The sequence below is a fragment of the Rhinichthys klamathensis genome, unplaced genomic scaffold (genome assembly GCF_029890125.1).
Source record: "Rhinichthys klamathensis goyatoka isolate OS25496 unplaced genomic scaffold, OSU_Roscu_1.1 h1tg000014l_1, whole genome shotgun sequence".
Taxonomy (NCBI): Eukaryota; Metazoa; Chordata; class Actinopteri; order Cypriniformes; family Leuciscidae; genus Rhinichthys; species Rhinichthys klamathensis.
The window spans coordinates 834,084-852,692 of record NW_026606566.1 but is presented as its reverse complement, the minus strand read 5'-3'; the positions used below and the strand labels follow the sequence as shown (position 1 = coordinate 852,692).

Below are 18,609 nucleotides of genomic sequence, written 5' to 3'. Positions count from 1 at the left end.
GCTGTGATCAAGCCTGCTTCAGTGGACTTGATTCATACCTTCCTGCCACTATTTATTTTCATTCTTGATCTCTTGTGTCAAGAACTGGTGCATCTCCAATGTCTATAGGGCACTCTCATTTTTCCAGCAAAGTGTGTCCACTCCCTTCCTTCAGCAGATGCCGACAGGGAACAGGGTTCGACCCCATACATATGCCTCAAATGAGGCTGTGTTTGTTGCTTGTTAAGGCAGCGCCTATGCTGAAAGTAGACCGATTCAGAGAAAAAAATCAAAGAATAAATCAAAGGAAAAAATCTGTGGAGTCCTTCACGGTTTTGTTTCTGTCGCGTGGCCGAGGGCCTCTGCCTAAAGGTCTCCAGAGGATTAACTCCTCCTGCTGCGATAGATCGTGTCCAGTTACATCGAGTGCATGGAACCTTGGCACAGACAGCAAAGCATTTTCCTGTATTCCACTTTCCGCCAACTCATTTCTTTCTTGAAAACCTGGAGGACACAGCCCATTCAGAGCTTGTATTTTGGTACCATCGATAAGTCTGCCCACCCCATTCTTTCAGTAGATGGCTCGCTGGGCCCTACCACCTTGGTGATAGCTCGCTGGAACCCGAGGTGTACATATGCCTTGGGCGGGCCGCCAGGATCGTGCTTGCTAAGGCAGCACATATACTAAAATTGGATCGATACAGAGAAGATTAGCATGGCCCCTGCGAAAGGATGACACGCAAATCCGTGAAGCGCTCCATATTTTTGCAGCTGTGATCAAGCCTGCTTCACTGGACTTGATTCATACCTTCCTGCCACTATTTATTTTCATTCTTGATCTCTTGTGTCAAGAACTGGTGCATCTCCAATGTCTATAGGGCACTCTCATTTTTCCAGCAAAGTGTGTCCACTCCCTTTCTTCAGCAGATGCCAACAGGGTTCGACCCCATACATATGCCTCAAATGAGGCTGTGTTTGTTGCTTGTTAAGGCAGCGCCTATGCTGAAAGTAGACCGATTCAGAGAAAAAAATCAAAGAATAAATCAAAGGAAAAAATCTGTGGAGTCCTTCACGGTTTTTTTTCTCTCGCGTGGCCGAGGGCCTCTGCCTTAAGGTCTCCAGAGGATTAACTCCTCCTGCTGCGATAGATCGTGTCCAGTTACATCGAGTGCATGGAACCTTGGCACAGACAGCAAAGCATTTTCCTGTTTTCCACTTTCCGCCAACTCATTTCTTTCTCGAAAACCTGGAGGACACAGCCCATTCAGAGCTTGTATTTTGGTACCATCGATAAGTCTGCCCACCCCATTCTTTCAGTAGATGGCTCGCTGGGCCCTACCACCTTGGTGATAGCTCGCTGGAACCCGAGGTGTACATATGCCTTGGGCGGGCAGCCAGGATCGTGCTTGCTAAGGCAGCACATATACTAAAATTGGATCGATACAGAGAAGATTAGCATGGCCCCTGCGAAAGGATAACACGCAAATCCGTGAAGCGCTCCATATTTTTGCAGCTGTGATCAAGCCTGCTTCACTGGATTCTGGATTCTTGATCTCTTGTGTCAAGAACTGGTGCATCTCCAATGTCTATAGGGCACTCTCATTTTTCCAGCAAAGTGTGTCCACTCCCTTTCTTCAGCAGATGCCGACAGGGAACAGGGTTCGACCCCATACATATGCCTCAAATGAGGCTGTGTTTGTTGCTTGTTAAGGCAGCGCCTATGCTGAAAGTAGACCGATTCAGAGAAAAAAATCAAAGAATAAATCAAAGGAAAAAATCTGTGGAGTCCTTCACGGTTTTGTTTCTGTCGCGTGGCCGAGGGCCTCTGCCTAAAGGTCTCCAGAGGATTAACTCCTCCTGCTGCGATAGATCGTGTCCAGTTACATCGAGTGCATTGAACCTTGGCACAGACAGCAAAGCATTTTCCTGTTTTCCACTTTCCGCCAACTCATTTCTTTCTCGAAAACCTGGAGGACACAGCCCATTCAGAGCTTGTATTTTGGTACCATCGATAAGTCTGGCCACCCCATTCTTTCAGTAGATGGCTCGCTGGGCCCTACCACCTTGGTGATAGCTCGCTGGAACCCGAGGTGTACATATGCCTTGGGCGGGCCGCCAGGATCGTGCTTGCTAAGGCAGCACATATACTAAAATTGGATCGATACAGAGAAGATTAGCATGGCCCCTGCGAAAGGATGACACGCAAATCCGTGAAGCGCTCCATATTTTTGCAGCTGTGATCAAGCCTGCTTCAGTGGACTTGATTCATACCTTCCTGCCACTATTTATGTTCATTCTTGATCTCTTGTGTCAAGAACTCGTGCATCTCCAATGTCTATAGTGCACTCTCATTTTTCCAGCAAAGTGTGTCCACTCCCTTTCTTCAGCAGATGCCGACAGGGAACAGGGTTCGACCCCATACATATGCCTCAAATGAGGCTGTGTTTGTTGCTTGTTAAGGCAGCGCCTATGCTGAAAGTAGACCGATTCAGAGAAAAAAATCAAAGAATAAATCAAAGGAAAAAATCTGTGGAGTCCTTCACGGTTTTGTTTCTGTCGCGTGGCCGAGGGCCTCTGCCTAAAGGTCTCCAGAGGATTAACTCCTCCTGCTGCGATAGATCGTGTCCAGTTACATCGAGTGCATGGAACCTTGGCACAGACAGCAAAGCATTTTCCTGTTTTCCACTTTCCGCCAACTCATTTCTTTCTTGAAAACCTGGAGGACACAGCCCATTCAGAGCTTGTATTTTGGTACCATCGATAAGTCTGCCCACCCCATTCTTTCAGTAAATGGCTCGCTGGGCCCTACCACCTTGGTGATAGCTCGCTGGAACCCGAGGTGTACATATGCCTTGGGCGGGCCGCCAGGATCGTGCTTGCTAAGGCAGCACATATACTAAAATTGGATCGATACAGAGAAGATTAGCATGGCCCCTGCGAAAGGATGACACGCAAATCCGTGAAGCGCTCCATATTTTTCCAGCTGTGATCAAGCCTGCTTCACTGGACTTGATTCATACCTTCCTGCCACTATTTATTTTCATTCTTGATCTCTTGTGTCAAGAACTGGTGCATCTCCAATGTCTATAGGGCACTCTCATTTTTCCAGCAAAGTGTGTCCACTCCCTTTCTTCAGCAGATGCCGACAGGGAACAGGGTTCGACCCCATACATATGCCTCAAATGAGGCTGTGTTTGTTGCTTGTTAAGGCAGCGCCTATGCTGAAAGTAGACCGATTCAGAGAAAAAAATCAAAAAATCAATCAAAGGAAAAAATCTGTGGAGTCCTTCACGGTTTTTTTTTCTCTCGCGTGGCCGAGGGCCTCTGCCTAAAGGTCTCCAGAGGATTAACTCCTCCTGCTGCGATAGATCGTGTCCAGTTACATCGAGTGCATGGAACCTTGGCACAGACAGCAAAGCATTTTCCTGTTTTCCACTTTCCGCCAACTCATTTCTTTCTCGAAAACCTGGAGGACACAGCCCATTCAGAGCTTGTATTTTGGTACCATCGATAAGTCTGCCCACCCCATTCTTTCAGTAGATGGCTCGCTGGGCCCTACCACCTTGGTGATAGCTCGCTGGAACCCGAGGTGTACATATGCCTTGGGCGGGCAGCCAGGATCGTGCTTGCTAAGGCAGCACATATACTAAAATTGGATCGATACAGAGAAGATTAGCATGGCCCCTGCGAAAGGATGACACGGAAATCCGTGAAGCGCTCCATATTTTTGCAGCTGTGATAAAGCCTGCTTCACTGGATTCTGGATCCTTGATCTCTTGTGTCAAGAACTGGTGCATCTCCAATGTCTATAGGGCACTCTCATTTTTCCAGCAAAGTGTGTCCACTCCCTTTCTTCAGCAGATGCCGACAGGGAACAGGGTTCGACCCCATACATATGCCTCAAATGAGGCTGTGTTTGTTGCTTGTTAAGGCAGCGCCTATGCTGAAAGTAGACCGATTCAGAGAAAAAAATCAAAGAATAAATCAAAGGAAAAAATCTGTGGAGTCCTTCACGGTTTTGTTTCTGTCGCGTGGCCGAGGGCCTCTGCCTAAAGGTCTCCAGAGGATTAACTCCTCCTGCTGCGATAGATCGTGTCCAGTTACATCGAGTGCATGGAACCTTGGCACAGACAGCAAAGCATTTTCCTGTTTTCCACTTTCCGCCAACTCATTTCTTTCTCGAAAACCTGGAGGACACAGCCCATTCAGAGCTTGTATTTTGGTACCATCGATAAGTCTGCCCACCCCATTCTTTCAGTAGATGGCTCGCTGGGCCCTACCACCTTGGTGATAGCTCGCTGGAACCCGAGGTGTACATATGCCTTGGGCGGGCCACCAGGATCGTGCTTGCTAAGGCAGCACATATACTAAAATTGGATCGATACAGAGAAGATTAGCATGGCCCCTGCGAAAGGATGACACGCAAATCCGTGAAGCGCTCCATATTTTTGCAGCTGTGATCAAGCCTGCTTCACTGGACTTGATTCATACCTTCCTGCCACTATTTATTTTCATTCTTGATCTCTTGTGTCAAGAACTGGTGCATCTCCAATGTCTATAGGGCACTCTCATTTTTCCAGCAAAGTGTGTCCACTCCCTTTCTTCAGCAGATGCCGACAGGGAACAGGGTTCGACCCCATACATATGCCTCAAATGAGGCTGTGTTTGTTGCTTGTTAAGGCAGCGCCTATGCTGAAAGTAGACCGATTCAGAGAAAAAAATCAAAGAATAAATCAAAGGAAAAAATCTGTGGAGTCCTTCACGGTTTTTTTTCTCTCGCGTGGCCGAGGGCCTCTGCCTAAAGGTCTCCAGAGGATTAACTCCTCCTGCTGCGATAGATCGTGTCCAGTTACATCGAGTGCATGGAACCTTGGCACAGACAGCAAAGCATTTTCCTGTTTTCCACTTTCCGCCAACTCATTTCTTTCTCGAAAACCTGGAGGACACAGCCCATTCAGAGCTTGTATTTTGGTACCATCGATAAGTCTGCCCACCCCATTCTTTCAGTAGATGGCTCGCTGGGCCCTACCACCTTGGTGATAGCTCGCTGGAACCCGAGGTGTACATATGCCTTGGGCGGGCAACCAGGATCGTGCTTGCTAAGGCAGCACATATACTAAAATTGGATCGATACAGAGAAGATTAGCATGGCCCCTGCGAAAGGATGACACGCAAATCCGTGAAGCGCTCCATATTTTTGCAGCTGTGATCAAGCCTGCTTCACTGGATTCTGGATTCTTGATCTCTTGTGTCAAGAACTGGTGCATCTCCAATGTCTATAGGGCACTCTCATTTTTCCAGCAAAGTGTGTCCACTCCCTTCCTTCAGCAGATGCCGACAGGGAACAGGGTTCGACCCCATACATATGCCTCAAATGAGGCTGTGTTTGTTGCTTGTTAAGGCAGCGCCTATGCTGAAAGTAGACCGATTCAGAGAAAAAAATCAAAGAATAAATCAAAGGAAAAAATCTGTGGAGTCCTTCACGGTTTTGTTTCTGTCGCGTCGCCGAGGGCCTCTGCCTAAAGGTCTCCAGAGGATTAACTCCTCCTGCTGCGATAGATCGTGTCCAGTTACATCGAGTGCATTGAACCTTGGCACAGACAGCAAAGCATTTTCCTGTTTTCCACTTTCCGCCAACTCATTTCTTTCTCGAAAACCTGGAGGACACAGCCCATTCAGAGCTTGTATTTTGGTACCATCGATAAGTCTGGCCACCCCATTCTTTCAGTAGATGGCTCGCTGGGCCCTACCACCTTGGTGATAGCTCGCTGGAACCCGAGGTGTACATATGCCTTGGGCGGGGCGCCAGGATCGTGCTTGCTAAGGCAGCACATATACTAAAATTGGATCGATACAGAGAAGATTAGCATGGCCCCTGCGAAAGGATGACACGCAAATCCGTGAAGCGCTCCATATTTTTGCAGCTGTGATCAAGCCTGCTTCAGTGGACTTGATTCATACCTTCCTGCCACTATTTATTTTCATTCTTGATCTCTTGTGTCAAGAACTGGTGCATCTCCAATGTCTATAGGGCACTCTCATTTTTCCAGCAAAGTGTGTCCACTCCCTTCCTTCAGCAGATGCCGACAGGGAACAGGGTTCGACCCCATACATATGCCTCAAATGAGGCTGTGTTTGTTGCTTGTTAAGGCAGCGCCTATGCTGAAAGTAGACCGATTCAGAGAAAAAAATCAAAGAATAAATCAAAGGAAAAAATCTGTGGAGTCCTTCACGGTTTTGTTTCTGTCGCGTGGCCGAGGGCCTCTGCCTAAAGGTCTCCAGAGGATTAACTCCTCCTGCTGCGATAGATCGTGTCCAGTTACATCGAGTGCATGGAACCTTGGCACAGACAGCAAAGCATTTTCCTGTATTCCACTTTCCGCCAACTCATTTCTTTCTTGAAAACCTGGAGGACACAGCCCATTCAGAGCTTGTATTTTGGTACCATCGATAAGTCTGCCCACCCCATTCTTTCAGTAAATGGCTCGCTGGGCCCTACCACCTTGGTGATAGCTCGCTGGAACCCGAGGTGTACATATGCCTTGGGCGGGGCGCCAGGATCGTGCTTGCTAAGGCAGCACATATACTAAAATTGGATCGATACAGAGAAGATTAGCATGGCCCCTGCGAAAGGATGACACGCAAATCCGTGAAGCGCTCCATATTTTTGCAGCTGTGATCAAGCCTGCTTCACTGGACTTGATTCATACCTTCCTGCCACTATTTATTTTCATTCTTGATCTCTTGTGTCAAGAACTGGTGCATCTCCAATGTCTATAGGGCACTCTCATTTTTCCAGCAAAGTGTGTCCACTCCCTTTCTTCAGCAGATGCCGACAGGGAACAGGGTTCGACCCCATACATATGCCTCAAATGAGGCTGTGTTTGTTGCTTGTTAAGGCAGCGCCTATGCTGAAAGTAGACCGATTCAGAGAAAAAAATCAAAGAATAAATCAAAGGAAAAAATCTGTGGAGTCCTTCACGGTTTTGTTTCTGTCGCGTGGCCGAGGGCCTCTGCCTAAAGGTCTCCAGAGGATTAACTCCTCCTGCTGCGATAGATCGTGTCCAGTTACATCGAGTGCATGGAACCTTGGCACAGACAGCAAAGCATTTTCCTGTTTTCCACTTTCCGCCAACTCATTTCTTTCTCGAAAACCTGGAGGACACAGCCCATTCAGAGCTTGTATTTTGGTACCATCGATAAGTGTGCCCACCCCATTCTTTCAGTAGATGGCTCGCTGGGCCCTACCACCTTGGTGATAGCTCGCTGGAACCCGAGGTGTACATATGCCTTGGGCGGGCCGCCAGGATCGTGCTTGCTAAGGCAGCACATATACTAAAATTGGATCGATACAGAGAAGATTAGCATGGCCCCTGCGAAAGGATGACACGCAAATCCGTGAAGCGCTCCATATTTTTGCAGCTGTGATCAAGCCTGCTTCACTGGACTTGATTCATACCTTCCTGCCACTATTTATTTTCATTCTTGATCTCTTGTGTCAAGAACTGGTGCATCTCCAATGTCTATAGGGCACTCTCATTTTTCCAGCAAAGTGTGTCCACTCCCTTTCTTCAGCAGATGCCAACAGGGTTCGACCCCATACATATGCCTCAAATGAGGCTGTGTTTGTTGCTTGTTAAGGCAGCGCCTATGCTGAAAGTAGACCGATTCAGAGAAAAAAATCAAAGAATAAATCAAAGGAAAAAATCTGTGGAGTCCTTCACGGTTTTTTTTCTCTCGCGTGGCCGAGGGCCTCTGCCTTAAGGTCTCCAGAGGATTAACTCCTCCTGCTGCGATAGATCGTGTCCAGTTACATCGAGTGCATGGAACCTTGGCACAGACAGCAAAGCATTTTCCTGTTTTCCACTTTCCGCCAACTCATTTCTTTCTCGAAAACCTGGAGGACACAGCCCATTCAGAGCTTGTATTTTGGTACCATCGATAAGTCTGCCCACCCCATTCTTTCAGTAGATGGCTCGCTGGGCCCTACCACCTTGGTGATAGCTCGCTGGAACCCGAGGTGTACATATGCCTTGGGCGGGCAGCCAGGATCGTGCTTGCTAAGGCAGCACATATACTAAAATTGGATCGATACAGAGAAGATTAGCATGGCCCCTGCGAAAGGATAACACGCAAATCCGTGAAGCGCTCCATATTTTTGCAGCTGTGATCAAGCCTGCTTCACTGGATTCTGGATTCTTGATCTCTTGTGTCAAGAACTGGTGCATCTCCAATGTCTATAGGGCACTCTCATTTTTCCAGCAAAGTGTGTCCACTCCCTTTCTTCAGCAGATGCCGACAGGGAACAGGGTTCGACCCCATACATATGCCTCAAATGAGGCTGTGTTTGTTGCTTGTTAAGGCAGCGCCTATGCTGAAAGTAGACCGATTCAGAGAAAAAAATCAAAGAATAAATCAAAGGAAAAAATCTGTGGAGTCCTTCACGGTTTTGTTTCTGTCGCGTGGCCGAGGGCCTCTGCCTAAAGGTCTCCAGAGGATTAACTCCTCCTGCTGCGATAGATCGTGTCCAGTTACATCGAGTGCATTGAACCTTGGCACAGACAGCAAAGCATTTTCCTGTTTTCCACTTTCCGCCAACTCATTTCTTTCTCGAAAACCTGGAGGACACAGCCCATTCAGAGCTTGTATTTTGGTACCATCGATAAGTCTGGCCACCCCATTCTTTCAGTAGATGGCTCGCTGGGCCCTACCACCTTGGTGATAGCTCGCTGGAACCCGAGGTGTACATATGCCTTGGGCGGGCCGCCAGGATCGTGCTTGCTAAGGCAGCACATATACTAAAATTGGATCGATACAGAGAAGATTAGCATGGCCCCTGCGAAAGGATGACACGCAAATCCGTGAAGCGCTCCATATTTTTGCAGCTGTGATCAAGCCTGCTTCAGTGGACTTGATTCATACCTTCCTGCCACTATTTATGTTCATTCTTGATCTCTTGTGTCAAGAACTCGTGCATCTCCAATGTCTATAGTGCACTCTCATTTTTCCAGCAAAGTGTGTCCACTCCCTTTCTTCAGCAGATGCCGACAGGGAACAGGGTTCGACCCCATACATATGCCTCAAATGAGGCTGTGTTTGTTGCTTGTTAAGGCAGCGCCTATGCTGAAAGTAGACCGATTCAGAGAAAAAAATCAAAGAATAAATCAAAGGAAAAAATCTGTGGAGTCCTTCACGGTTTTGTTTCTGTCGCGTGGCCGAGGGCCTCTGCCTAAAGGTCTCCAGAGGATTAACTCCTCCTGCTGCGATAGATCGTGTCCAGTTACATCGAGTGCATGGAACCTTGGCACAGACAGCAAAGCATTTTCCTGTTTTCCACTTTCCGCCAACTCATTTCTTTCTTGAAAACCTGGAGGACACAGCCCATTCAGAGCTTGTATTTTGGTACCATCGATAAGTCTGCCCACCCCATTCTTTCAGTAGATGGCTCGCTGGGCCCTACCACCTTGGTGATAGCTCGCTGGAACCCGAGGTGTACATATGCCTTGGGCGGGCCACCAGGATCGTGCTTGCTAAGGCAGCACATATACTAAAATTGGATCGATACAGAGAAGATTAGCATGGCCCCTGCGAAAGGATGACACGCAAATCCGTGAAGCGCTCCATATTTTTGCAGCTGTGATCAAGCCTGCTTCACTGGACTTGATTCATACCTTCCTGCCACTATTTATTTTCATTCTTGATCTCTTGTGTCAAGAACTGGTGCATCTCCAATGTCTATAGGGCACTCTCATTTTTCCAGCAAAGTGTGTCCACTCCCTTTCTTCAGCAGATGCCGACAGGGAACAGGGTTCGACCCCATACATATGCCTCAAATGAGGCTGTGTTTGTTGCTTGTTAAGGCAGCGCCTATGCTGAAAGTAGACCGATTCAGAGAAAAAAATCAAAGAATAAATCAAAGGAAAAAATCTGTGGAGTCCTTCACGGTTTTTTTTCTCTCGCGTGGCCGAGGGCCTCTGCCTAAAGGTCTCCAGAGGATTAACTCCTCCTGCTGCGATAGATCGTGTCCAGTTACATCGAGTGCATGGAACCTTGGCACAGACAGCAAAGCATTTTCCTGTTTTCCACTTTCCGCCAACTCATTTCTTTCTCGAAAACCTGGAGGACACAGCCCATTCAGAGCTTGTATTTTGGTACCATCGATAAGTCTGCCCACCCCATTCTTTCAGTAGATGGCTCGCTGGGCCCTACCACCTTGGTGATAGCTCGCTGGAACCCGAGGTGTACATATGCCTTGGGCGGGCAACCAGGATCGTGCTTGCTAAGGCAGCACATATACTAAAATTGGATCGATACAGAGAAGATTAGCATGGCCCCTGCGAAAGGATGACACGCAAATCCGTGAAGCGCTCCATATTTTTGCAGCTGTGATCAAGCCTGCTTCACTGGATTCTGGATTCTTGATCTCTTGTGTCAAGAACTGGTGCATCTCCAATGTCTATAGGGCACTCTCATTTTTCCAGCAAAGTGTGTCCACTCCCTTCCTTCAGCAGATGCCGACAGGGAACAGGGTTCGACCCCATACATATGCCTCAAATGAGGCTGTGTTTGTTGCTTGTTAAGGCAGCGCCTATGCTGAAAGTAGACCGATTCAGAGAAAAAAATCAAAGAATAAATCAAAGGAAAAAATCTGTGGAGTCCTTCACGGTTTTGTTTCTGTCGCGTCGCCGAGGGCCTCTGCCTAAAGGTCTCCAGAGGATTAACTCCTCCTGCTGCGATAGATCGTGTCCAGTTACATCGAGTGCATTGAACCTTGGCACAGACAGCAAAGCATTTTCCTGTTTTCCACTTTCCGCCAACTCATTTCTTTCTCGAAAACCTGGAGGACACAGCCCATTCAGAGCTTGTATTTTGGTACCATCGATAAGTCTGGCCACCCCATTCTTTCAGTAGATGGCTCGCTGGGCCCTACCACCTTGGTGATAGCTCGCTGGAACCCGAGGTGTACATATGCCTTGGGCGGGGCGCCAGGATCGTGCTTGCTAAGGCAGCACATATACTAAAATTGGATCGATACAGAGAAGATTAGCATGGCCCCTGCGAAAGGATGACACGCAAATCCGTGAAGCGCTCCATATTTTTGCAGCTGTGATCAAGCCTGCTTCAGTGGACTTGATTCATACCTTCCTGCCACTATTTATTTTCATTCTTGATCTCTTGTGTCAAGAACTGGTGCATCTCCAATGTCTATAGGGCACTCTCATTTTTCCAGCAAAGTGTGTCCACTCCCTTCCTTCAGCAGATGCCGACAGGGAACAGGGTTCGACCCCATACATATGCCTCAAATGAGGCTGTGTTTGTTGCTTGTTAAGGCAGCGCCTATGCTGAAAGTAGACCGATTCAGAGAAAAAAATCAAAGAATAAATCAAAGGAAAAAATCTGTGGAGTCCTTCACGGTTTTGTTTCTGTCGCGTGGCCGAGGGCCTCTGCCTAAAGGTCTCCAGAGGATTAACTCCTCCTGCTGCGATAGATCGTGTCCAGTTACATCGAGTGCATGGAACCTTGGCACAGACAGCAAAGCATTTTCCTGTTTTCCACTTTCCGCCAACTCATTTCTTTCTCGAAAACCTGGAGGACACAGCCCATTCAGAGCTTGTATTTTGGTACCATCGATAAGTGTGCCCACCCCATTCTTTCAGTAGATGGCTCGCTGGGCCCTACCACCTTGGTGATAGCTCGCTGGAACCCGAGGTGTACATATGCCTTGGGCGGGCCGCCAGGATCGTGCTTGCTAAGGCAGCACATATACTAAAATTGGATCGATACAGAGAAGATTAGCATGGCCCCTGCGAAAGGATGACACGCAAATCCGTGAAGCGCTCCATATTTTTGCAGCTGTGATCAAGCCTGCTTCACTGGACTTGATTCATACCTTCCTGCCACTATTTATTTTCATTCTTGATCTCTTGTGTCAAGAACTGGTGCATCTCCAATGTCTATAGGGCACTCTCATTTTTCCAGCAAAGTGTGTCCACTCCCTTTCTTCAGCAGATGCCAACAGGGTTCGACCCCATACATATGCCTCAAATGAGGCTGTGTTTGTTGCTTGTTAAGGCAGCGCCTATGCTGAAAGTAGACCGATTCAGAGAAAAAAATCAAAGAATAAATCAAAGGAAAAAATCTGTGGAGTCCTTCACGGTTTTTTTTCTCTCGCGTGGCCGAGGGCCTCTGCCTTAAGGTCTCCAGAGGATTAACTCCTCCTGCTGCGATAGATCGTGTCCAGTTACATCGAGTGCATGGAACCTTGGCACAGACAGCAAAGCATTTTCCTGTTTTCCACTTTCCGCCAACTCATTTCTTTCTCGAAAACCTGGAGGACACAGCCCATTCAGAGCTTGTATTTTGGTACCATCGATAAGTCTGCCCACCCCATTCTTTCAGTAGATGGCTCGCTGGGCCCTACCACCTTGGTGATAGCTCGCTGGAACCCGAGGTGTACATATGCCTTGGGCGGGCAGCCAGGATCGTGCTTGCTAAGGCAGCACATATACTAAAATTGGATCGATACAGAGAAGATTAGCATGGCCCCTGCGAAAGGATAACACGCAAATCCGTGAAGCGCTCCATATTTTTGCAGCTGTGATCAAGCCTGCTTCACTGGATTCTGGATTCTTGATCTCTTGTGTCAAGAACTGGTGCATCTCCAATGTCTATAGGGCACTCTCATTTTTCCAGCAAAGTGTGTCCACTCCCTTTCTTCAGCAGATGCCGACAGGGAACAGGGTTCGACCCCATACATATGCCTCAAATGAGGCTGTGTTTGTTGCTTGTTAAGGCAGCGCCTATGCTGAAAGTAGACCGATTCAGAGAAAAAAATCAAAGAATAAATCAAAGGAAAAAATCTGTGGAGTCCTTCACGGTTTTGTTTCTGTCGCGTGGCCGAGGGCCTCTGCCTAAAGGTCTCCAGAGGATTAACTCCTCCTGCTGCGATAGATCGTGTCCAGTTACATCGAGTGCATTGAACCTTGGCACAGACAGCAAAGCATTTTCCTGTTTTCCACTTTCCGCCAACTCATTTCTTTCTCGAAAACCTGGAGGACACAGCCCATTCAGAGCTTGTATTTTGGTACCATCGATAAGTCTGGCCACCCCATTCTTTCAGTAGATGGCTCGCTGGGCCCTACCACCTTGGTGATAGCTCGCTGGAACCCGAGGTGTACATATGCCTTGGGCGGGCCGCCAGGATCGTGCTTGCTAAGGCAGCACATATACTAAAATTGGATCGATACAGAGAAGATTAGCATGGCCCCTGCGAAAGGATGACACGCAAATCCGTGAAGCGCTCCATATTTTTGCAGCTGTGATCAAGCCTGCTTCAGTGGACTTGATTCATACCTTCCTGCCACTATTTATGTTCATTCTTGATCTCTTGTGTCAAGAACTCGTGCATCTCCAATGTCTATAGTGCACTCTCATTTTTCCAGCAAAGTGTGTCCACTCCCTTTCTTCAGCAGATGCCGACAGGGAACAGGGTTCGACCCCATACATATGCCTCAAATGAGGCTGTGTTTGTTGCTTGTTAAGGCAGCGCCTATGCTGAAAGTAGACCGATTCAGAGAAAAAAATCAAAGAATAAATCAAAGGAAAAAATCTGTGGAGTCCTTCACGGTTTTGTTTCTGTCGCGTGGCCGAGGGCCTCTGCCTAAAGGTCTCCAGAGGATTAACTCCTCCTGCTGCGATAGATCGTGTCCAGTTACATCGAGTGCATGGAACCTTGGCACAGACAGCAAAGCATTTTCCTGTTTTCCACTTTCCGCCAACTCATTTCTTTCTTGAAAACCTGGAGGACACAGCCCATTCAGAGCTTGTATTTTGGTACCATCGATAAGTCTGCCCACCCCATTCTTTCAGTAGATGGCTCGCTGGGCCCTACCACCTTGGTGATAGCTCGCTGGAACCCGAGGTGTACATATGCCTTGGGCGGGCCACCAGGATCGTGCTTGCTAAGGCAGCACATATACTAAAATTGGATCGATACAGAGAAGATTAGCATGGCCCCTGCGAAAGGATGACACGCAAATCCGTGAAGCGCTCCATATTTTTGCAGCTGTGATCAAGCCTGCTTCACTGGACTTGATTCATACCTTCCTGCCACTATTTATTTTCATTCTTGATCTCTTGTGTCAAGAACTGGTGCATCTCCAATGTCTATAGGGCACTCTCATTTTTCCAGCAAAGTGTGTCCACTCCCTTTCTTCAGCAGATGCCGACAGGGAACAGGGTTCGACCCCATACATATGCCTCAAATGAGGCTGTGTTTGTTGCTTGTTAAGGCAGCGCCTATGCTGAAAGTAGACCGATTCAGAGAAAAAAATCAAAGAATAAATCAAAGGAAAAAATCTGTGGAGTCCTTCACGGTTTTTTTTCTCTCGCGTGGCCGAGGGCCTCTGCCTAAAGGTCTCCAGAGGATTAACTCCTCCTGCTGCGATAGATCGTGTCCAGTTACATCGAGTGCATGGAACCTTGGCACAGACAGCAAAGCATTTTCCTGTTTTCCACTTTCCGCCAACTCATTTCTTTCTCGAAAACCTGGAGGACACAGCCCATTCAGAGCTTGTATTTTGGTACCATCGATAAGTCTGCCCACCCCATTCTTTCAGTAGATGGCTCGCTGGGCCCTACCACCTTGGTGATAGCTCGCTGGAACCCGAGGTGTACATATGCCTTGGGCGGGCAACCAGGATCGTGCTTGCTAAGGCAGCACATATACTAAAATTGGATCGATACAGAGAAGATTAGCATGGCCCCTGCGAAAGGATGACACGCAAATCCGTGAAGCGCTCCATATTTTTGCAGCTGTGATCAAGCCTGCTTCACTGGATTCTGGATTCTTGATCTCTTGTGTCAAGAACTGGTGCATCTCCAATGTCTATAGGGCACTCTCATTTTTCCAGCAAAGTGTGTCCACTCCCTTCCTTCAGCAGATGCCGACAGGGAACAGGGTTCGACCCCATACATATGCCTCAAATGAGGCTGTGTTTGTTGCTTGTTAAGGCAGCGCCTATGCTGAAAGTAGACCGATTCAGAGAAAAAAATCAAAGAATAAATCAAAGGAAAAAATCTGTGGAGTCCTTCACGGTTTTGTTTCTGTCGCGTCGCCGAGGGCCTCTGCCTAAAGGTCTCCAGAGGATTAACTCCTCCTGCTGCGATAGATCGTGTCCAGTTACATCGAGTGCATTGAACCTTGGCACAGACAGCAAAGCATTTTCCTGTTTTCCACTTTCCGCCAACTCATTTCTTTCTCGAAAACCTGGAGGACACAGCCCATTCAGAGCTTGTATTTTGGTACCATCGATAAGTCTGGCCACCCCATTCTTTCAGTAGATGGCTCGCTGGGCCCTACCACCTTGGTGATAGCTCGCTGGAACCCGAGGTGTACATATGCCTTGGGCGGGGCGCCAGGATCGTGCTTGCTAAGGCAGCACATATACTAAAATTGGATCGATACAGAGAAGATTAGCATGGCCCCTGCGAAAGGATGACACGCAAATCCGTGAAGCGCTCCATATTTTTGCAGCTGTGATCAAGCCTGCTTCAGTGGACTTGATTCATACCTTCCTGCCACTATTTATTTTCATTCTTGATCTCTTGTGTCAAGAACTGGTGCATCTCCAATGTCTATAGGGCACTCTCATTTTTCCAGCAAAGTGTGTCCACTCCCTTCCTTCAGCAGATGCCGACAGGGAACAGGGTTCGACCCCATACATATGCCTCAAATGAGGCTGTGTTTGTTGCTTGTTAAGGCAGCGCCTATGCTGAAAGTAGACCGATTCAGAGAAAAAAATCAAAGAATAAATCAAAGGAAAAAATCTGTGGAGTCCTTCACGGTTTTGTTTCTGTCGCGTGGCCGAGGGCCTCTGCCTAAAGGTCTCCAGAGGATTAACTCCTCCTGCTGCGATAGATCGTGTCCAGTTACATCGAGTGCATGGAACCTTGGCACAGACAGCAAAGCATTTTCCTGTATTCCACTTTCCGCCAACTCATTTCTTTCTTGAAAACCTGGAGGACACAGCCCATTCAGAGCTTGTATTTTGGTACCATCGATAAGTCTGCCCACCCCATTCTTTCAGTAAATGGCTCGCTGGGCCCTACCACCTTGGTGATAGCTCGCTGGAACCCGAGGTGTACATATGCCTTGGGCGGGGCGCCAGGATCGTGCTTGCTAAGGCAGCACATATACTAAAATTGGATCGATACAGAGAAGATTAGCATGGCCCCTGCGAAAGGATGACACGCAAATCCGTGAAGCGCTCCATATTTTTGCAGCTGTGATCAAGCCTGCTTCACTGGACTTGATTCATACCTTCCTGCCACTATTTATTTTCATTCTTGATCTCTTGTGTCAAGAACTGGTGCATCTCCAATGTCTATAGGGCACTCTCATTTTTCCAGCAAAGTGTGTCCACTCCCTTTCTTCAGCAGATGCCGACAGGGAACAGGGTTCGACCCCATACATATGCCTCAAATGAGGCTGTGTTTGTTGCTTGTTAAGGCAGCGCCTATGCTGAAAGTAGACCGATTCAGAGAAAAAAATCAAAGAATAAATCAAAGGAAAAAATCTGTGGAGTCCTCCACGGTTTTGTTTCTGTCGCGTGGCCGAGGGCCTCTGCCTAAAGGTCTCCAGAGGATTAACTCCTCCTGCTGCGATAGATCGTGTCCAGTTACATCGAGTGCATGGAACCTTGGCACAGACAGCAAAGCATTTTCCTGTTTTCCACTTTCCGCCAACTCATTTCTTTCTCGAAAACCTGGAGGACACAGCCCATTCAGAGCTTGTATTTTGGTACCATCGATAAGTGTGCCCACCCCATTCTTTCAGTAGATGGCTCGCTGGGCCCTACCACCTTGGTGATAGCTCGCTGGAACCCGAGGTGTACATATGCCTTGGGCGGGCCGCCAGGATCATGCTTGCTAAGGCAGCACATATACTAAAATTGGATCGATACAGAGAAGATTAGCATGGCCCCTGCGAAAGGATGACACGCAAATCCGTGAAGCGCTCCATATTTTTGCAGCTGTGATCAAGCCTGCTTCACTGGACTTGATTCATACCTTCCTGCCACTATTTATTTTCATTCTTGATCTCTTGTGTCAAGAACTGGTGCATCTCCAATGTCTATAGGGCACTCTCATTTTTCCAGCAAAGTGTGTCCACTCCCTTTCTTCAGCAGATGCCAACAGGGTTCGACCCCATACATATGCCTCAAATGAGGCTGTGTTTGTTGCTTGTTAAGGCAGCGCCTATGCTGAAAGTAGACCGATTCAGAGAAAAAAATCAAAGAATAAATCAAAGGAAAAAATCTGTGGAGTCCTTCACGGTTTTTTTTCTCTCGCGTGGCCGAGGGCCTCTGCCTTAAGGTCTCCAGAGGATTAACTCCTCCTGCTGCGATAGATCGTGTCCAGTTACATCGAGTGCATGGAACCTTGGCACAGACAGCAAAGCATTTTCCTGTTTTCCACTTTCCGCCAACTCATTTCTTTCTCGAAAACCTGGAGGACACAGCCCATTCAGAGCTTGTATTTTGGTACCATCGATAAGTCTGCCCACCCCATTCTTTCAGTAGATGGCTCGCTGGGCCCTACCACCTTGGTGATAGCTCGCTGGAACCCGAGGTGTACATATGCCTTGGGCGGGCAGCCAGGATCGTGCTTGCTAAGGCAGCACATATACTAAAATTGGATCGATACAGAGAAGATTAGCATGGCCCCTGCGAAAGGATAACACGCAAATCCGTGAAGCGCTCCATATTTTTGCAGCTGTGATCAAGCCTGCTTCACTGGATTCTGGATTCTTGATCTCTTGTGTCAAGAACTGGTGCATCTCCAATGTCTATAGGGCACTCTCATTTTTCCAGCAAAGTGTGTCCACTCCCTTTCTTCAGCAGATGCCGACAGGGAACAGGGTTCGACCCCATACATATGCCTCAAATGAGGCTGTGTTTGTTGCTTGTTAAGGCAGCGCCTATGCTGAAAGTAGACCGATTCAGAGAAAAAAATCAAAGAATAAATCAAAGGAAAAAATCTGTGGAGTCCTTCACGGTTTTGTTTCTGTCGCGTGGCCGAGGGCCTCTGCCTAAAGGTCTCCAGAGGATTAACTCCTCCTGCTGCGATAGATCGTGTCCAGTTACATCGAGTGCATTGAACCTTGGCACAGACAGCAAAGCATTTTCCTGTTTTCCACTTTCCGCCAACTCATTTCTTTCTCGAAAACCTGGAGGACACAGCCCATTCAGAGCTTGTATTTTGGTACCATCGATAAGTCTGGCCACCCCATTCTTTCAGTAGATGGCTCGCTGGGCCCTACCACCTTGGTGATAGCTCGCTGGAACCCGAGGTGTACATATGCCTTGGGCGGGCCGCCAGGATCGTGCTTGCTAAGGCAGCACATATACTAAAATTGGATCGATACAGAGAAGATTAGCATGGCCCCTGCGAAAGGATGACACGCAAATCCGTGAAGCGCTCCATATTTTTGCAGCTGTGATCAAGCCTGCTTCAGTGGACTTGATTCATACCTTCCTGCCACTATTTATGTTCATTCTTGATCTCTTGTGTCAAGAACTCGTGCATCTCCAATGTCTATAGTGCACTCTCATTTTTCCAGCAAAGTGT

General features: G+C 47.9%; 25 non-coding genes across 25 annotated transcripts; all 25 read left to right on the top strand.

The window, feature by feature from the left end:
* The first annotated feature begins 639 nt into the window (after positions 1–639).
* On the top strand, positions 640–746 carry LOC130105555 (U6 spliceosomal RNA). The gene has a single exon (XR_008809632.1). It is a non-coding gene; the product is annotated as a U6 spliceosomal RNA (small nuclear RNA).
* A 635-nt stretch (positions 747–1,381) lies between these two features.
* On the top strand, positions 1,382–1,488 carry LOC130105281 (U6 spliceosomal RNA). Its single transcript, XR_008809569.1, has one exon. It is a non-coding gene; the product is annotated as a U6 spliceosomal RNA (small nuclear RNA).
* A 614-nt stretch (positions 1,489–2,102) lies between these two features.
* On the top strand, positions 2,103–2,209 carry LOC130105553 (U6 spliceosomal RNA). The gene has a single exon (XR_008809630.1). It is a non-coding gene; the product is annotated as a U6 spliceosomal RNA (small nuclear RNA).
* A 642-nt stretch (positions 2,210–2,851) lies between these two features.
* Positions 2,852–2,958, top strand: LOC130105549 (U6 spliceosomal RNA). Its single transcript, XR_008809629.1, has one exon. It is a non-coding gene; the product is annotated as a U6 spliceosomal RNA (small nuclear RNA).
* A 643-nt stretch (positions 2,959–3,601) lies between these two features.
* On the top strand, positions 3,602–3,708 carry LOC130105170 (U6 spliceosomal RNA). Its single transcript, XR_008809558.1, has one exon. It is a non-coding gene; the product is annotated as a U6 spliceosomal RNA (small nuclear RNA).
* A 614-nt stretch (positions 3,709–4,322) lies between these two features.
* Positions 4,323–4,429, top strand: LOC130105543 (U6 spliceosomal RNA). Its single transcript, XR_008809627.1, has one exon. It is a non-coding gene; the product is annotated as a U6 spliceosomal RNA (small nuclear RNA).
* Positions 4,430–5,071: 642 nt separating this feature from the next.
* Positions 5,072–5,178, top strand: LOC130105537 (U6 spliceosomal RNA). The gene has a single exon (XR_008809626.1). It is a non-coding gene; the product is annotated as a U6 spliceosomal RNA (small nuclear RNA).
* A 614-nt stretch (positions 5,179–5,792) lies between these two features.
* LOC130105535 (U6 spliceosomal RNA) lies at positions 5,793–5,899 on the top strand. The gene has a single exon (XR_008809625.1). It is a non-coding gene; the product is annotated as a U6 spliceosomal RNA (small nuclear RNA).
* Positions 5,900–6,541: 642 nt separating this feature from the next.
* Positions 6,542–6,648, top strand: LOC130105533 (U6 spliceosomal RNA). Its single transcript, XR_008809624.1, has one exon. It is a non-coding gene; the product is annotated as a U6 spliceosomal RNA (small nuclear RNA).
* Positions 6,649–7,290: 642 nt separating this feature from the next.
* Positions 7,291–7,397, top strand: LOC130105528 (U6 spliceosomal RNA). Its single transcript, XR_008809623.1, has one exon. It is a non-coding gene; the product is annotated as a U6 spliceosomal RNA (small nuclear RNA).
* Positions 7,398–8,032: 635 nt separating this feature from the next.
* Positions 8,033–8,139, top strand: LOC130105270 (U6 spliceosomal RNA). The gene has a single exon (XR_008809568.1). It is a non-coding gene; the product is annotated as a U6 spliceosomal RNA (small nuclear RNA).
* A 614-nt stretch (positions 8,140–8,753) lies between these two features.
* LOC130105522 (U6 spliceosomal RNA) lies at positions 8,754–8,860 on the top strand. Its single transcript, XR_008809620.1, has one exon. It is a non-coding gene; the product is annotated as a U6 spliceosomal RNA (small nuclear RNA).
* Positions 8,861–9,502: 642 nt separating this feature from the next.
* LOC130105517 (U6 spliceosomal RNA) lies at positions 9,503–9,609 on the top strand. The gene has a single exon (XR_008809619.1). It is a non-coding gene; the product is annotated as a U6 spliceosomal RNA (small nuclear RNA).
* A 642-nt stretch (positions 9,610–10,251) lies between these two features.
* Positions 10,252–10,358, top strand: LOC130105512 (U6 spliceosomal RNA). Its single transcript, XR_008809617.1, has one exon. It is a non-coding gene; the product is annotated as a U6 spliceosomal RNA (small nuclear RNA).
* Positions 10,359–10,972: 614 nt separating this feature from the next.
* LOC130105508 (U6 spliceosomal RNA) lies at positions 10,973–11,079 on the top strand. Its single transcript, XR_008809616.1, has one exon. It is a non-coding gene; the product is annotated as a U6 spliceosomal RNA (small nuclear RNA).
* Positions 11,080–11,721: 642 nt separating this feature from the next.
* On the top strand, positions 11,722–11,828 carry LOC130105503 (U6 spliceosomal RNA). Its single transcript, XR_008809615.1, has one exon. It is a non-coding gene; the product is annotated as a U6 spliceosomal RNA (small nuclear RNA).
* Positions 11,829–12,463: 635 nt separating this feature from the next.
* On the top strand, positions 12,464–12,570 carry LOC130105259 (U6 spliceosomal RNA). The gene has a single exon (XR_008809566.1). It is a non-coding gene; the product is annotated as a U6 spliceosomal RNA (small nuclear RNA).
* Positions 12,571–13,184: 614 nt separating this feature from the next.
* On the top strand, positions 13,185–13,291 carry LOC130105497 (U6 spliceosomal RNA). The gene has a single exon (XR_008809614.1). It is a non-coding gene; the product is annotated as a U6 spliceosomal RNA (small nuclear RNA).
* Positions 13,292–13,933: 642 nt separating this feature from the next.
* Positions 13,934–14,040, top strand: LOC130105492 (U6 spliceosomal RNA). Its single transcript, XR_008809613.1, has one exon. It is a non-coding gene; the product is annotated as a U6 spliceosomal RNA (small nuclear RNA).
* Positions 14,041–14,682: 642 nt separating this feature from the next.
* LOC130105484 (U6 spliceosomal RNA) lies at positions 14,683–14,789 on the top strand. The gene has a single exon (XR_008809612.1). It is a non-coding gene; the product is annotated as a U6 spliceosomal RNA (small nuclear RNA).
* A 614-nt stretch (positions 14,790–15,403) lies between these two features.
* On the top strand, positions 15,404–15,510 carry LOC130105479 (U6 spliceosomal RNA). Its single transcript, XR_008809611.1, has one exon. It is a non-coding gene; the product is annotated as a U6 spliceosomal RNA (small nuclear RNA).
* Positions 15,511–16,152: 642 nt separating this feature from the next.
* Positions 16,153–16,259, top strand: LOC130105472 (U6 spliceosomal RNA). The gene has a single exon (XR_008809610.1). It is a non-coding gene; the product is annotated as a U6 spliceosomal RNA (small nuclear RNA).
* A 646-nt stretch (positions 16,260–16,905) lies between these two features.
* On the top strand, positions 16,906–17,008 carry LOC130105237 (U6 spliceosomal RNA). Its single transcript, XR_008809564.1, has one exon. It is a non-coding gene; the product is annotated as a U6 spliceosomal RNA (small nuclear RNA).
* Positions 17,009–17,643: 635 nt separating this feature from the next.
* LOC130105248 (U6 spliceosomal RNA) lies at positions 17,644–17,750 on the top strand. Its single transcript, XR_008809565.1, has one exon. It is a non-coding gene; the product is annotated as a U6 spliceosomal RNA (small nuclear RNA).
* A 614-nt stretch (positions 17,751–18,364) lies between these two features.
* Positions 18,365–18,471, top strand: LOC130105465 (U6 spliceosomal RNA). The gene has a single exon (XR_008809608.1). It is a non-coding gene; the product is annotated as a U6 spliceosomal RNA (small nuclear RNA).
* Positions 18,472–18,609: the final 138 nt, after the last annotated feature.